This window comes from Pezoporus occidentalis, unplaced genomic scaffold, assembly GCF_034315485.1.
Source record: "Pezoporus occidentalis ecotype Australia unplaced genomic scaffold, CSIRO_AGI_Poc_V1 ctg70, whole genome shotgun sequence".
NCBI classification, from domain to species: domain Eukaryota; kingdom Metazoa; phylum Chordata; class Aves; order Psittaciformes; family Psittacidae; genus Pezoporus; species Pezoporus occidentalis.
In genome coordinates, this window is record NW_026916053.1 from 1220632 (window position 1) to 1238356 (window position 17725).

At 40.3% G+C, this 17725-nt stretch overlaps 1 protein-coding gene across 8 annotated transcripts in view; it reads right to left on the reverse strand.

The window, feature by feature from the left end:
* The window catches only part of EYA2 (EYA transcriptional coactivator and phosphatase 2), a 90943-nt gene that overhangs the window by 66517 nt on the left and 6701 nt on the right, over positions 1 to 17725 (reverse strand). Inside the window, exon 1 of one of the 8 annotated variants that reach the window (XM_062642353.1) lies at positions 11146 to 11418. The exons of the other annotated variants lie outside the window; for them this stretch is intronic. The gene's annotated coding sequence lies outside the window, so the exon portion shown is untranslated. Of the gene's footprint in view, positions 1 to 11145; positions 11419 to 17725 lie in introns of those variants that run through there. 8 annotated transcript variants of the gene reach the window in all.

Genomic DNA, 17725 nt, shown 5'->3' on the forward strand with positions numbered 1-17725 from the left:
TAAAAATGCCATTAAACCACCGTATTTCTGACTCCCTTACTACTTCACAACCTTTCTCTGCTTTCTGCCAATGCAGAGAATAAACACTGCCTGCAGTTGTCAATACAGAAGCGTAAGTCTCACATTCCTATTTTCTCCTAGCCCACATAATCTCTCCTCCTTCCTACACCCAAGTTTTGCACGGCTAAATTCTCCCTTTAATTCACATGTGGCTGTGTAACTCTTCTATCCCAGTCATTCTGCTCCAGCTGGTCTGTTTCTACCCTCAAGCAATAGGTGCTAGGTATGTTGTGCATCTTCTGTTAGCACACGTCCCGCCATGGTTCACATGAAGCATAACCAATCTGCTAACCCCTGGACAGCTGCTGGTTTTACAGGCTGTCATCACAAAGACTGCCTGTGTGCCTCCTTGTAGGATTTCCATTCTTTAGGAGCCCAGCAACTGAATTCACTCAGTTCAGCTGCAAATTTAAGCATGGAATTGAAATGCCACAATTAAGAGAACCAGCTTTGCTTAGTTCAGCTCCTCTTCACAAACTAGCATTGAGGTCCGTCTGATGTCTCAAAATCCTGCATTTTTACTTCTAACATAGTTACTGAAGGTTAACAGGGTACATTGTCAGAAATAGATACTGCAGAGTAAATGGGTGCAACAAAGATGCCAAACTACAAGAGGACAGCCTGTACCAGAACCTCTCCCTCTAAAACCAGTCTACTTCCTTAGAGCGCATGTGTCAATAGAGTGGAAGCTGAGACACAGATCAGTGAGAAAGTAACACAAACTTAGAAGAATCTGTGACATACAAGTTAAAAAAGCTCCTGGGACATGGGCCTGAGAAAAGCCTTTGGAAATGATATGGAGCACTAGTGAAAAACAATCCCTGCTCCTTTCTGTGCACTGGATTGAAAAAAATCCCCAGCCAAACACAACAAAACCCCAAAACCAAAAACCACCAAGGAAAACAAACCACAAAAACTTTCAGTGCAATTTATAAAAAAACAAAACAACTTTCTGCTAGAATTACATTCCATCTCTTTCCCTCCATCACAGGACTGTCCACAAGAACTGAAGTTTCTGGCTTGTTGGGGAAAAGGTTAACAACATCTAATTGCAAAAGGCAACTTTTTCCTTGTCCTGTCACAAACTGCTTTGCCAGTAAATACATAGGACAAACACTTTGAAAAGCACATACAAATACCTTAAGCAAAAATTCAAAGTTTTAAAATCAACAGCCTGATACTGACAGCTGTAAGAGTTAAGATTTTTCTCAATGCAAAGCATACATTTTTCCATACAAGCAGCTGAATCACGGATATCTTAAAGAGCAGTTTATTAGGTACAATATAGCATATCTCCTACCCAGCTCTATAAAATGTGCCCAGTGCTATACAAAGCATTAAAAAGCATTTAAATTTGGAACTTGCTGGCACCCACTGGCACAGCATAATTGAGAGAATTAATCTAACAGCTGCCTTGAAACACAGCAGATTTATACTGTGTGTTGAGTCACTAACATTTTGTTTTAAACCAGAACACAAATGAGTAGTGGTGGTCTCTGGAATAATGTGATGTACTGTAATATGCAAAGTACTCTCTTGATTCCAGGTTGCTGAAGTTAGTTGCATTCCTTCTTAGTGGAAGTATTCAGTTTTGGTCAGTACAAAAGTACAGTCAAAGAAAAAAAGCCAAATAAAGGCTATATACGAGTTTATCAAATATCTACATGCAGAACAATTCTGTTGGGTCTTTAGCATTGCTACAGCACTGAATTTGCAGGCAACACCCAACAACTGAGAACTGGCATGATTTAATAGTCCAACACATCTTTTTTTTCCCCTGGTGTATGTTTATTTTTTAAAGGGAAGAGGAGATAACATCAGTGGTATAAACATTATCCTTAGCTGTGTGGAAACTTAGATATAAGTATGCATTCAGGAGTGCAATGCATGGGAAATACTGCTAATTGGTTTTAGAATTCAAAATTGAAGCTTGGTGAATTCAAGGGAAAAAAAACCAAACAGTTACAATAATACCACATGAATCTATGAATAACTGTAAGCGATATTGTAGAAAGGCTGTAAAAATTACTTGCAGTTACACCAAACCTTTCTGTTCACACCAATTAAAACTCTACGGTTTTCAAGAAGAGTACTCAGGTGGGGAGAACTTCAGGTTTAGTTCTCACTCCAAAATGGGGTTTTCCTGTGGCCTATAAAAATACTGCACCCCCTACCATCTCTACTCTTCCTTACATGAGAACAGCCTTATGATCATTTCCACTCCAGGGCTGGAGGATGGCAGAGATGTTACAGGCTTGGAAGGCAACTGAGCAAACTTCTGTTGATGCTTCCTCTGAAGATGGAAACTAAGGCTGTCAGAACCAGAAAACATTCCTTCCTCATATTCTGCCAATAGCATCCATCAGTCAAGCTGCTAGGAAGATTTTCACTGTGACTTTGTTTAAACATTTTAAAAGACTTATCAAGGACAACACTGAGGTAATATGAAAGCTAAGCCTGGTTTCTCTGCCTCCCATCCCACAGGCCCCTCTCTCTGCACTTTATTTGGCAGAAAGGCATTGCACAGCATCTCATCCAACATTGCTACAGGAGTGTTCCTGAACATGATTAATTTGCTAGTGATATGAATCTCCAAACAGCATGTTAGTACTGCTGCTGATTTATGAAATGCCAGAGATTATTCTCTCACCAGTGATAAGCTCTTTCAAGCTGGTGGTTTTGTGTGCAACTTCGTCCAACTGCTAAGACCACTCTCATCTCTGCATTGCTCCCAGACACTGCAGAGGCAGCAAGGATTTCTTTAATGAATTGCAGGTTATGTACACACAGAGATAATACAGAAGGTCAGATTATGAATTCTTGCATACTTGCATAAGCAAAAAGCCAAGAGTGTGCTTTGGAACAGAAACAAGCATCACTGGGCAAAAACCCCGCTTGGTCTGTTCTCCTCCCAAGATGCAAGTGCACACCAGCAACTGCAAATCTAGAGAACATGTTTCCTTTCCTCAACTGCTCATGATATTGTCCTTGGCACTGTAATGGCCCAAAATACATGAGTAGATATTCCAAAAATAGCCTCAGAAACTTCAGTAATTTTTCACATTTCTTGGGCAGATATTCCCTATCCTATACATTGCACCTGAAACCTGTATGACTCCCACAAATTACCCCAGTCCCAGCATCCTCTTGACCAGAAAACACTAAGTGATACCAAAGTACCCTCAGCTATGATTTGATTACTCTAATCAATGACATACAGGTTATACTTTTCTTCTTCAAGCAGCATTTGCAGTCAGCTTGTGGTTTCCTTATGTTTATTCAAATTTATGCAGACTATCAGTTATTTTTACTTATGTGGAACAATCACAGATAGCTGAAAATATTTAGAATGCGAGATCTTCACTACGACCAGCCAAGAATCCTATGGCTGCTTTTTCTGTTCTGACAAGTGAGCCCTTGCTTAACAAAAATACTTCAAAATTGGAATAGCAGGGATTTATAGGACAGTTTTGGAGGTTTTTCTGAATTATATAGACTGGCATTAGCAACTACTTCCTATAAAAGTAGGTTACTGCAAGATCTATTTGCTGAATGCCATTTGAGCTTGTTTTTGAGTTGCTCCCTTCCCACAAGTGTGCAGTGTTTCCAAAAGGGTGCAGTTAGCTCCTTCCCTCATGCATTTACTTGTCTCCAATATGGGTGTACTGAGACATAGTTGGAGCTCTATCCAGTTTCACTGTCTATAAAACAAGGTATTAATTTGTAGGCATTAATAAACATGCCATCTATCAGGGTGTGCATACCCAAGGCTAGCCAGGGGGATTTTCCACTAGCAGTGCCTCCAAAGTCAGACATTTGAACTACCTTGTACACCACAAACACAGGGCCACTCTGGGCCTGACCTGCATGCTTTCCTGGCTCAGGAACAAGTCAATCTGGTCAGACTTCTACAGGTAAACATGCGATTTCTATATTGTTAAAAGCCTTCTTAATTCTATCACTATTCCTCTATGCATTCCAATTGTACATTCATTTCATTGTAATATTTCAAAGAATCCCATTCAGTAATGCCATGTATTTCTCTACACTGTTACAAGCATGGCACCTTCTCTAAGGTTCTCCAGATTATGACACTGCATTGAGACCATCTCAAATCACCTCCAAGTTACTGCTCCAAGCCAGCAAGAAGTATAAAACCTGAATGAGAACCTGAATACAAAGAGAAGTAACAGGCAGGAGGACACAAGATGTGGGAACTCAGTAAGAAAATCAGTCTTCCATTCCTATCATAACTAAAAATAACAATCCAGAACTGAATTACATACATACTGTCTAATAACTTGGCATGGTTTTTTTACTTTAGCATAACTGATTAATGTGTAAGCATTTAACACTTGGGCACTGTCAGTTATAAAACAAGAGTTGTATGTTTGACAGAACAGCAATTTTAAACCTGCAGTTTGCTTTGTAAATCAATGTAATTCTGGTTGCATTTAACAAGCAGGATAATGAGAGAGAACTTCATATATACTAGTTTAAATGTACTTCTGTGCTCAGATAAACCTCAGAGATTTGGTTGTTTCAACTCTACAGTTCTGAGCACAAGCTGGTAAAGCCATTATTGCCACGGAACCTCACAGGAGCAATAAAGGAAAAAAAACAACAACCTAAACCTGAAACAACCTGTCTTCATCTGCATGCAGTCTTAACTGAAATATCTGCATGCACTCAGGCTGCAATCAGCTCCTAACACTAACAGCAATCTACTATGCCAGAGATCACCTGCAAGTTAGGCAGTGCATTAGGCTTTTAAAACTAAGTATTTAAATCCGAATGGGCTGCACCTTGGTATTCTGCTTCCAATCTCAGATGAATTGTAACATCAGTCACAGAGTACGGCTCTAGAACCCACCACTGCACTCCTGGAAGCAGAAATGTTTGAGCAAAGGTGATGAGGTCAGACAAGGGCAAAGTCCAAAGTAATTTTAAGTGGTTCAGCTAAGTAGAGAAGGCTAATGGGAAAACATTTTAATTTGTTACAGTCATCCCTAGTGAATGGGAGGACAATGTTTTTCTTCAGCAGCTTGATTACAAAGCAGTAAATCCCTCTGCATATATAAAAGACCTTTGAACAGTATAGATCAAATGTCAAAACCAGGTTTGCACTGTATGTTGGATGCAGGAGAACTATTACACTTGGGAAGTTTTAGATATTCAATCATTCTAATTTTTAAGTATTTCCAACATACATTCTCTATCTAGGAACAGGCACATGGACATAATTCAGCCAATTCCCATCTACAAAAACACAGAGTAGTGGTGTTTTTGCAAAAGATGTTTTTGGACCTTTCCATAAAAACCCCTAAGAAACATGCTCTTGAACAAAGAAACATGTCATCTTTCTCTCCCCACAACGCTTTCTGACTCCTCTGCTTCAAGTACTGGCTGCAATCTCTACTTTAGAGACCCTAGGTAACAATAAACAAGCAAACAAAGCTCCAGGTGACAACATACTTTAACAGCATAAATATGCTGAAGTAAGAATTATGCCAGAAAAGGATTCTCCCCAGTTGCTGACAGGGGTTTTGTTCAGTGTATCGATTTCTTTTTCCCTGAACAACTGCCAGTTCTGATAGACCCTCCAACCTTCATACAACCAACAACTATTTCATTACCCTGGTCTAAGATGGGATCGAAAGACATTGAAAACAGTGAAAGTTGCAGCTACTTAGCTACAGGTTCTTCTTTTAAAAAGCTTTTAAAGTCAGAAGTAGGATTTCTAGGCTTAGAAATAGTGTTCAGCCATTAGGAATTACTGAGCTTTCCCTAAGCTGTGTAATTCAGAGGCAAAACTCAAATATTTGGTTTACTTCCTAACAAAATAATGACCTGGTCATGGCAATTTGTATCTTGTGTCCATGCTGGTTTTCCACATATTTTTCACTGGTCATGAGAAATAAATACTCTGAGGCAAGAAGTACTTTAGTTGTGACTACCTACAGAGTGGGGCTGGGACCTCTATTTGCTGCTGTAATACAATTGCCACCAAATATTGTCTGAACCATAAACCACCTTTCTGGAAAGTAATTTCAGTACTGCTTGCTAAATGGTTTTGTCAACTCAAGTTTTCAGAAACCTTCTTGTATTAGATTGGTCTTTTGATGAGGAACATCAACCAGCCCTACAACTAGGGATTTTTACCTTGAGGGTTTCCAAACAGCCCCCATGGACTACTTACTACTTATGTTACATGATGTCTTAGCACGTGCTTGCCATAGGACAAGGGGCCTTTACCAAGGTCTGGTGACATGATCACATTACCAACAGCTTGGCAGTAATGCTCCTTTTGAGCATTATTCACCTTTTCCTAACCAAAGGATAAAATGCTTCTGCTTCTGGCACTTCTACAGACTAATGAGTACCTGCTTCATCAGACACTCATATCAACACTTCTCAGCTTCATTGTCTGGAACTAACACTGTTGCATTCTAAATCAGGTTTTGGAAAGATCAGCGCTGTCTCAAATATTTCTATACAACAGCAGAGATGTTGAATTTCTAAGCTTTCAATCCATTTATCATCAGTACAGAACTTTACAGCAGTTTAGACAGGTTGATACAGACTTGGTCAAAGCAGGCTCTAGTGTTTGTGTTCTGTCTGCCCACAACACTTCCTGTCATTTCTACTGGCTAAAATGTTCTTTTCTGTGGTTTTGTGAAGTGTCCCTCCCTGCTGTGGACTATACAACAACAGTTGGGTTTCATCTCATATATGGCTCTTTTGAGCTCATGTGGAGCAAGGCGAAGGAGCGAGAACAACAGGGAATGGGACCCAAAACTAAATAAATCAATGTTTCTTTGATCCTTTTGGATCAGGATGCTGTAAAAACACATGGTTATTAGAACTGTGAATTTATTGGTAAAGGAGTTGGTTACTGGCACTGTATTTCAGTGTGAGCTAACATTATGGTACTAAGTACAAAGCATTCATTCTGTTTGTGGCTATGAGAACTAATCTCTTCCATGTGCAGAGAGGCTGTGTGATAATTTAACTGAGATTCCCGTTGGTAGTCCGGGCAAGCCCTCATCAGCTGCAGGGCTTTCAACAATACACAAGCAACAGCTCCAAGAGCAACCTAACTAGCAACTAATGTCCCTCTGAGCACTACTAAGCGGCACCAGAGCAGCCTGCTCATTTCAGGGGTCCTTTCCAAGTAAGTTGTCAAAAATCTGAAAACCTGGAACTAAAAGGTGAGTTTCTTCCAAAACACTTCAACTGCTTAGCTTTGGACAGGATTCAATATATAATGGACTTTGAATGAAATTCTATGTTTCTAATATCTTGCATTTGCCTCAATAATAAGAAAAGGTCTGATCCTGATTATTAAAAATGAAAAAGTAATTTGAAATGTTTATGTGGATGGCAGCTTTCTATGCAGGATAGAAATGCTCCAACTGCTTTTCAATCCAGCTGGAACGAAGTTTTCATTTTTCTTTTTTGGTGAAATTTCATTTATTATGAGTACTGTCTTAGTAAGGCAGCTGTTGGCAGCAAGCTGTGAAATTAAAGTTGAGCTGGTTAGTACTAAGAGCCAAGATATAATATGCTTTCGTCAGAGAGAAGTTTTTCTTGTATATATGTAACCTACATTCAATAATTAAAATAGCTAATCAGTCAATCTTACCAACCCCTCTTGAAGGGAGAGTTAATGCTACTTTAAAAGATAATTTCCAAATCGTAACCAAAATTTGGGATTAGTATAGCTCATTTCAGTAAGGTCTTTAAATAGTCAATGTACCGATGAATTCAGAAACCCAGAAATTAAGGATTCTTGATTCTCAACACTGTCCTACTAACTTGGTGTTAACATTTTGGGCAAGTCACTTCTGACAGGATTCCAGACAGGGATGAAATCAGGATCGCTGTGCTACTATTATCCACCTAGGATGTCACACACGGCTTGAACTTGGAGGAAATCATCATGGGCTTCCTATGACTGGGAGAAGTGCTTCATTCAATGCACAACCATGATTATTCTCCAGGTTCTCTGGCTGTCTTAAAAGAAAGTAGTAGAAAACTTGACATTTTACTCTGAAGCTCCTCTGGAATGTGCTTAAGATGCACATTTTAAAAATATCTACCTAAAAGTGCCCTTGGGAAACAGGTGAAGGCGCAGGACAGGACTTGGCGCATACTGTTGGAAGTGCAAGCCAGATACAGGTACGAGTTTTATACATTAAGTGCACAAATAAAAGAGAACACAAAAAAATGCCTGAACTAAAGCATCAAGCTGATTAACCCTCAACAACTAAGTTAACTACACTTTGTAAACTGTTGCCTAGAAGTTCAGTTATCAAGGGTAATCCCACAACTGTATCATCATCTGTCTCAGGATCTGATTAGCTTCAAATGATTGTAATCAAAGACCTTAGTACTGACCAAAGATGCAACCCTGTCCTCTCCCCCACCCAGCCACAAGCTCCTGCAAGAGGCAGTGGCACAAGTCTGTTTACAGTCAGACCAAGCAACTGATCTTTTTTCTGGTTTTCTTCTCAGCTGGATCAGCAACATGACTGTAGCATGTCCAATAGCACCAACAGAGAGGAGAAGACAGGAACATGCAGTCAAGCTGAGGAAGCCACTTCTTTTAATGTTAACACAGCTCTCAGTCAGCTTAATCCAGTCTTGAAACCATACCTGCAATCTATCAACATGACTTCTGTGAGGAAGGTCCCACTGCTTGCAGGGTGACTGTAGTTCTAATGCCAAGTAAGACAATCTGCCCAAATTAACTCCACTGCTCAGGTGACAGCTACCTGTACTTCCCTGTAAACACAGGATTACAATTAAGTACTCCAATACAGTTGAAGTTGGCACCACTTTTACTACTTTAATGTTAACTGACAAACAGGTTAATAACGTCTTTGAGCACCATACCCACCCCACCTAATCCATAAACTACAGTCATGTGCAGACTTTGAGTCAGCAATTCTTATTCTGACATCTACTTTAGGTATTTGCAGCACTGTTCTATTTGCAGGGGTATCAAACTACTTTGGGGGTTTACTTCAAGTCACGCATATACCTTGGCAGCGTTTTTGGACCTTTCCATAAAAAAGCTTGGACCTTTCAAAAAAGCTCTACTAGATAACTAGAAAGTTACAACCTAGGAAAAATATTTCTTTTAAATGCATGTCAGGATAACACAACTTCCTTCCAAGGACTGATTATTTCAGGCCTTCCTAACTGAAGTGAAAAATGCTTAAGACTGAACACAAGCTTTGGTTGACAGCACTTAAGTGAGCCTGGAAATCTTCAAATTTACAGTGTCAGGAACTGCTGCGCAACTTCTAGGCTAAAACTTCAGGGGAAAGCATACCTATATTCAGTCAACTTGCAAGTTAAAGTAGTCAGATTTTGGCAACTAAGCTTCAACTTCCCTTTTGCATAAGCAATATTCCAACTCTAAGCACTTCACTGTTCATTGTCGGGGACCATCTGAAAATGCCTCCGCAAGTCACATTCTAGCTATTTCTTCTTTGCTAACATCTGATTCGTGGATTACAATCCAAGCTGTACTTCCAAAGGTCGCAAGAATGCATCAATTGTTTGAAGCACTACAAAAAAAAAACAAAACATGAAGCACTAAAAAAAAACAAACCATGACACAACTCAGGGCTTGATTTTCAGTGACTCTGAAATAAGCACGGTATGCACTAACCTTTATATGCCAAGAATAATTTCAGGATTTTAAATTCCAGTGACCACAAGATTGCAGATTCCATACTACTTCTTTTGGTAATGCTATCTGCATCAACACAGCATCCACTTGAGGAAGGACAGCGAGCATCGTGTTGGCACAACAAAACCCCTTCATTAAGGAGACATCTGGGGTCATTAATTGTATGTCTGCTGGGGGAGGCAGCACCTCGGTAGATTGGGTTTCAAACCAAGTTCTGCATGAGGTGTTGAGCAAAAGAGAATTGGCTGCAAGCAGGACAACACAGGCCTGGTGGGTTTTGTTTACCATACAGTTAAAGGATCACTAAATGATTAATGAAAGACTTATAGTTTCTTTGTAGAGCAGCAGACAATATTTTGGGGCAAGACTTTGGCTTGTCAGCTTAAGCATAAAAAAAAATACTTACATAGAGCTCTCTCCTGAGCTGACTGCTGTTCAAATGATTTTTCTAACTTGCTTCCCAGAACAAAACTCATAAATTTAAGGCTCTCTTGAGAACACAAAAGAAGCTCAACAAAATGTTAGTTTGCCAACAGAGCATCTGGTGCATTACTATGTGTGATAACACTAGCACGGTGCAGTCATCTTTACTTACCACCTTGTTAGCAGCCACAAGTGGCAAGATCCCTCTCAAAGTAAACCTACAACCACGGAGAACTGCAGAACCCTTTGCCCTCCTCAGACAACCTCTTCCCTGTGCACTCCAGGCTCTTCCTTGGCACAGAGCCTCCATCAACCATTAGGAATGGCTCATAAGGAACTGAACGCATACCTTCCTTTGTAGCATAAATCAGGTAGGAGAACGATGCCATGCAAGCTTCAGGTTAATGGCTTTAAAAGCCCTGAAGCCCAACCTCTGAAGAAAATGTTAAATGTTATTTAAGCCTTGGGCACATGATTAAGATCAGATGATGGCCACCATTCGATGGCCACCTGTTTCTATACTCTTGATACGAATATTAATAGAACACATGCAAAAAATCCAACATGTTTAAAAAGGTCGTCTACAATAGCCTTTCCCACCTTCAGAGCAGTTACAAGATTACAAGCAACTTAAAATCACAACACTCTCAAAAAAAAATGTATCTAGCAAATACAAGATCCTCAACATGGAAAAAAAAGGTGTCCCTAGTTCAGGTAGTCATTTAAAAATGACACCACATTTCAACAGCCAGCACGTTACAAGCGCATTTAGATTGCTTTCTAAAAAAATATCAATCCTTAAACACCAGTAAAGCACGACTTCAGCATTCTGTGCAGGATCATCTCTGCCCACAAGATGCCCCAATAGCCTTTCTGCATCAACTCGGAGACTTTTGAAAAGGTGGATCCCATTTTAGGTTTTACCAGCCAGGACTGCTGCTTATTTACTTGCCTCTTACCTCAGGTGGGAGGCAGGATAAGCAAGGTCACACTTCCCCTTCCTTCCCTGTTGCAAGTCACTCCAAAACCGCCACCAATTCCCACCGGATGGGATGTGCAATTGCTCCAGATCCCAGTCCAATATGAATTAATAACGTGCTGATTTTGTCATCCTGTACTGGGTGTCTGTGCCCAGACACTGCCAGGGGAGGCTGCAGGGGCCTTTTGTGAGGGGCTGCCCTGTGCCGGTTCCCGCCGGCTCCGCCACAGACCCACAGCAGGACCTGGCTGAGCCCGCTGGAGAAGCCAGTGGTGCCTCTGTGACAGGGCAAATTTGGCACAGTGATAAGAAAAACCGTGAGGGAAACAGCCCTGCGAGGCCCATCAAGGGCTCAGGGGAAGGCGGGAAGGGGGCGCTGCAGGAGCCGCAGCTCCTGAGGGGACCCGGCTGCAGCCGGCTGTGACAGGAACCCGAAGGGAGCGGGGGAAAAGTGTGAGGAGGAGGAGGAAGAACTGGTAGAAAGGGGACGTTACACAATGGCTGCAGTCCCCTGTTCCTCACGCTGCTCCGAGGGAGGTACAGGAACTGCGAATGAAGGAGCAAAGCTGAACCTGAGAGAAGAGGGCCGGCAGAGTTGTTTTTAGTTCTTCCCTTTGTTTCTCAACATCCAACACTATTTTAGTTGGCAATAAATTAATCTTCCCTAAGTCTGTTTTGCTTGTGATGGTAACTGGCAAGCAACCTTCCCTGTCTTTATCTTGACCCATGAGGTTTTTCATCTTATCTTCTCCCCGCAACCTGCTCATGAAGGGAGTGGGGAAGGAACCAGGTGGATGTCTGGCTGCCATCACAAGTCAACCCACCACACATACAAAAATGTTCCTTATTCACCTCAGTGCTCTCAAGAATACACTGAAACTGAAAGAAACAGCAAAACCAATAATTTTCCTTTCCAATAATAATGTTCTGACAGAACATAAAATCTTCCTTTTCTCCAACTAACTGTAGAATGGCTGAGACTAAATCTTACTTTCTAGCAAGAAACAGAACTGTGTTAACATGGCCTGGAGTCTGCAGGACATGCTTTCTAAACAAACACTTTTACCACAGTGTTGTCAGGCAGCTCGTTTCTAACATGTACATTGTTCGGTGCAGGACTGGCTACTTCTTCCCAAACCTCTAACATCACTGCAGTCCTAACACTGAATCATTACTTCTGTCACAGACATACACTGCTAACGCGTGACATTTTGGGCTGTAGTAAAAAGTAGGTGAAGAGTAAACCAGAAAGCCCTCAAGAAGCTAGACTGCTGGAGAGGTACAGGCTGGCGATACCTGCTCCATCCGAATGCATCCACTCCTCCGCTGGAAACTAGACCCGTTGCTGTGATTCTTGCACCCATAAAGTGGACAACAGAGGCTGCTTGCAGATATTCTGCTACCACAGGCTGACACTTTGCTGCTATTGCCAATCACCTATTTCAAACTCTGAAGCTGGTCATAAGCAGATATCCTCTATCCAGTATTCATGCTCACATTTTACTGTGCTTACTCAAATGTGACATGAGTGCAGAACTGGTTTTTAAGGAACAGAGACCAAAATTCTCTCTCCGGACATTGCGACAGCTGGTGGTCCCCCTGCGCATACTGAGCTGTTGGAAATCACAGTACTGGAAGGACATAAGCTGAGTCAAAATCTTGTTATTGCAGAAAATGCAAAGTGATGACACTATGCAAGTGTCTGGACATCCTCCGCTGGGAAAAACGACTTGTCGAGACACTGATGTGGAAGGGACACTATGATCTTTGGTGTTGGCTTTGAGCTGTCAGTACCTACAGGTGTTCTCTAGCAGCATTTTAATCTGTACAGTAAGTCTTGGACCAGATTCATTTAACATTGTGATAAAGTAAAAAAGCCAGCAGTAAGCACGATGTGACTGCTTTTAACAAACAGTTCCTACTCAAACAATTACCATGATGCAGTACGTGCAGCTTGGAGAAGAACTGAACATCAGCCTGGGTATTACTGCATGTCAGAGCTCCTCTGGAGTCGTATCAAGTGACTTTCCTCCTCAAACATGTCCTAATAAATTCCACTGAAGCCTGCAGGTAAAATCCTTCTTCAACCATTTTGCCCTGATTGATAGCTTTAGAGCCTTCCTTCACACCACTTCGGCTGCTTTCCAGACCTTTATTTTTCTCCTTTTGGTAAGTGTCTGCAACAGGAAGTTGCACTGGGTTTTTTCACTGTACGTTTCTCTTAAAACTGACATCTTTGCATTGTAATGAAGGAACCCCTGGGTATTAGTGACAAATTAGTCACCGGCTAAAGAATATTTTCTTTTCATTTCTATACCAGGTGGAAGATATTAAAATCTCTAGAGGAATTTCCCCTACTCTGCTACAATAAATCATCACACAATTTTCTTTTAAAATGACTTAATTTTACTACCTTTAAAACTTCACCACAAATAAGAATCCCACAACTGTGTTAATGTAAAATTAAGTAGTCTTGTTAACTTAATCAGGGAAACATTATCATAAAGAACACATATTTACTTTTACTTTGAAAATTAATGTATTTTTACTTTGAAATTTTAAACTATATTTTTAAAATAAGGAATTATTTTCTGAGAACAAAAATAAAAAGCCCATGTACCTGCCATAGGTAGAAGTATCACCTTCAGTAAGTTAGCAAAAACTCTTCTCCCCTCAGTAATTACCTAACTTAATAGGGAACAGTATTTAAAAAAATCTACAGAAGATGCTGCAGTCTGCAAAAAAGATGAAGTCTTGCACTGACTATTTTCTGTTGAAGAACTTGTAAAGTAGCAGCCAAAATACAGGAAAAAAACCCAAACCAAACAGAAGAACGCAGGTAGTTTGCCGAAGTTACAGGCCACTGGAATACAGCAAAACATCCAGTGAAGGCACAGCTTTGCCTTTTTCCTTATTTTTTTCTAGAAAGTGGTCAGTGATATTTTAACACTCATATGTTATGAAAAAGTTGATACTCAAAATGGTAACTTCACAACTGTGCAGACTTTGTGACATTTCAGTGGGTTTTTCCACTTAAGAAGGCAGATAAACTACTATAGTTTATAATAAATACTACACAAGTGGCTTACGGCTTCTGATTAAATGGCTTCACATACGATTGTGCTCTTAATCACCAATTAAGTCAATTTTCCATGTTGTAATAGGTCCATAATATATATAGGTAAACCAGGCAGTGAAAGAGTTCATTTTACAAGTGAAAGTAACACCAGGATCAAGACAGAAATTTAAGAGTCCTGCCTCACCAGCAAAGGAATGGCAGGAGGGTGTCTATCAGTAAATACAATACATGAAGTCTACATGCAATTGTGTTTTCCTCCATTTGCCAGGGTTTTCCCTGGCACTCCCTGAGGAGTGGAGGAAGATCAATTAAAAAGCAGAAATGTAAAACCAAAGTGTTAAACACTACTAGATATTTAAGATCCCACAGTGCTTCCTACAAGTACAGTGCATCACTCCCCCACTTTCCCGGGGGAGTTCCAGCTCTGATAATTATCTTCTGTCTGCTCACAAAGTTCAAGTTCAAAACAATAATCATTTTCCACTTCCTGCACTAAACCAGGGCACAATGCTTCTGTGCATCGTTAAGCAACCATCCTGCTCCACCACAGATATGGTTAAACCACTGTTGTGATTGAATAATCCTGATCTGTGGCAGGGGGGACTAGGGGAAGGAGAAGCACTGGGCTTTAAGAAGTAAAACACCAGGCTCTAACATCAATGCATCTGACTTTTAGCAGCATCATCCTTTATTCCTTTCAATTCAAAATCAAGCATTTGTCCCCATACTTTGCAGGGGGGCATAAGTGTTGTTTCAAAACTAATCTAGCCCAGAAGTTTTGCTGCATCTCAAATATTTTACAGAAGATTCAGTCTTCTGTAAAATATTTGGCTTCCTTAGTCCCCCTCCCCATCCATTTCTCTTCCACAATTTACATTCACCCCCTGCAGTGAACAGGAAGGATGGTTGCCAAACAAACAAAATGAAGTCATATGTAATAAGCAGAATAGGCCTTCTTTTGAATCACAGCTTAAATTTTTCAGGTGCAGAGATACTGAAGAGGGCAATTTTAAGGAGAGAAAGCAAAAGTCTGTCAAAGTTTTAACACAGAAGACATCTTATATTGCCTTGTACAGGGTTACACACATTTACAGCATTGCTGAACGATTACATATTTCAGCTCAGAGACCTAAGCTTGCCTTTTATTCAGAGACAACTGAGTTTTATTAAAAGCAAGATTCCTCTAAAGTAGATATTTACACAATGGGCTACCAAGGTTAAAGAGAATGAGGATATCGATAATGTTATTTCAGTAACTGAAAAACAAATTGGTGCCTGCCTTATTTCCCTGCTACACACCTAACTCCACCAACACACTTAAGATTATTAGGTTAGAAGAGACGTATCAAGTACTAAGTTATATCATGACAAAGGTCTTCCTGTGCAGGAGGTTACAGCCACTGTTACCACGGGTTGCAGTACCTCCCTCTCAGGGACCTGTTCTGGCTTCACACCCGGTTTGTATTTGTTAGCTTTTGCTAACTGCTGCTGAAAACCTTTGCCGAGTTGCATATAAGACCTGTAAGTGTGGATAGCACAGAAAGACAGTGACTCCTGCTCCTGTTTTGCAAGGCTAAGGCACTGAAGCGGTCAGTTGGACTTGTACTGACAGCAGTTACAATGCGATTTTAAAAAATCTTGGGGTTTTTTATGCATTTGGGCAACAAGTACACAAGATTTAAAACTGCTCCCTCTCAGTAAGAGAGTGAAATGATTAGGAACTGCAATGGCAGCAGGACTGAACCTAGTATACTTATCCCAGTTAAACACAAGCAAGGAGAAAATTTATCTACTTTCTATGAGCATGAAGGCTGACCTACTGCTAACTCTTATATTTCAGTGGAAAGCAGTAGCATCAACATAGCACTTACCAAAAGTAAGCTAGCAAAACCCATGCTTTTATAAATCCAAATAATGAAGTTAGCCTGCTAAAAAAAAGGCAAAATTTGGACACAGCAATTATAACATTCAAATGTTTTACTTATAAAAGTATCATGTTTCATAAAAAATTGTGCTTTTTAGTTTAAGGGTGAAGAAAACAATCTCTTTTTTAAAGAAGTATTGCTCAATTCTAAACAAGATTTTGAGTTGTTTCAGCCACAGAAATGAGAAAAAATAATAAATTTGCATAGTTTACAAAACTGAAGTACACATTGTCAACATTTACTGAAAGTATTTTGTAAATACATTTTGACTTGACTTGCAATCAAAGAATTGTCAGATAGTTACAATTCGACTCTAAAGTTGGTAATTGAGCACAGAAGAGCAGTTACAAGGGGAATCAAAACTGGTGATACAGATCTATATGCAAAACTGATCAAAGTTCTTTCACAGTAGCTGTAGGACAATTACGCAGCAAAAAACCGAATCAAATGTGTCATCGATGGACACCATTTGCAACAGATGCAAAACTTGCCTTTAAGACAGCTGATGAGTCTCTGCGTGGTGCACAGCCTAAGTTGTAAATAACTTCAGCCCCAAATTGCTTTGCTTACTCAACCTATTTAAAAACAAAAAAGTTTCAGATGCCTGCCCCACTTTCCCCTCACAGTTTTTTGTGGGTGCCTGAGTAATCCTGGAGGCATTTCCAGTTTTGAAGGCATTTGCTGAGTTTAAGAAATTTTCCTCGCGTCTCCTTGTCTTTGTTTGGAAGTACCAGGCTTTCCTACCCTGGTTGAGTTTCTCTGTGAAGTCTGCCCAGAGAGAGGCACAGAGAGAGGCACCAACCCTCTGTTGGTTAACTAGTTACTATCTAGGCTGACTGATATTAAATCCTTCTTTTTATTTAGGATTTTCTTTATTTATTTATCTGGGCTGTTTTCTTTCTCAAAAGCAGGGATGACAAATGAGAATTTCTGCACCACAATACTGAACACCTAGAGTTAGGCACCACAAAGAAGAAAATTACCCATTTTCTTAAACCTTTCTGCACATCTAAGGACAATTAAATTTGGACCTTCTTTAATTACTGCCACCCAGAAAAGCAGAAGCCCATTGCCAGGAATGGGCAGCAGAGAGAAACCCTGCCTGCAGAGTGACTTGTCTCTGACCAGGCTTATCGTCTGTAGCACTGGTTTATTTAAAGACATTCCCAAGTAAGTCTACTATTGTTGAAATAATTCAAGACTTCCATTTCCCTGAATTATTAAGTGATGTTGCAGCAAAGGCAAGTTGAGGTTCTAATGTGCATAAATTTCCTCTACAAAAAGCAGAGGGGAGATGAATGACATTTCATGTAGCACTCACGCAAAGACACAGACGTGAAGAAATCTCAGGTTTGTAACCAAACACTTTAAACCTTCATTTCCTTTAGAGGAAACTAGCTGGGAATAAATAAGTTAGAAATGGGCTATCATCAAGGAAGTTTCTAATACCTGAACAACAAACTTCAATCCATTTCTACCAGTCTCTGTCTACCAATAAGAAACCCTTCACCTGCTTTTCAGATTGCTAAGGCCCAACTCATATCCAGGCTTTCCTG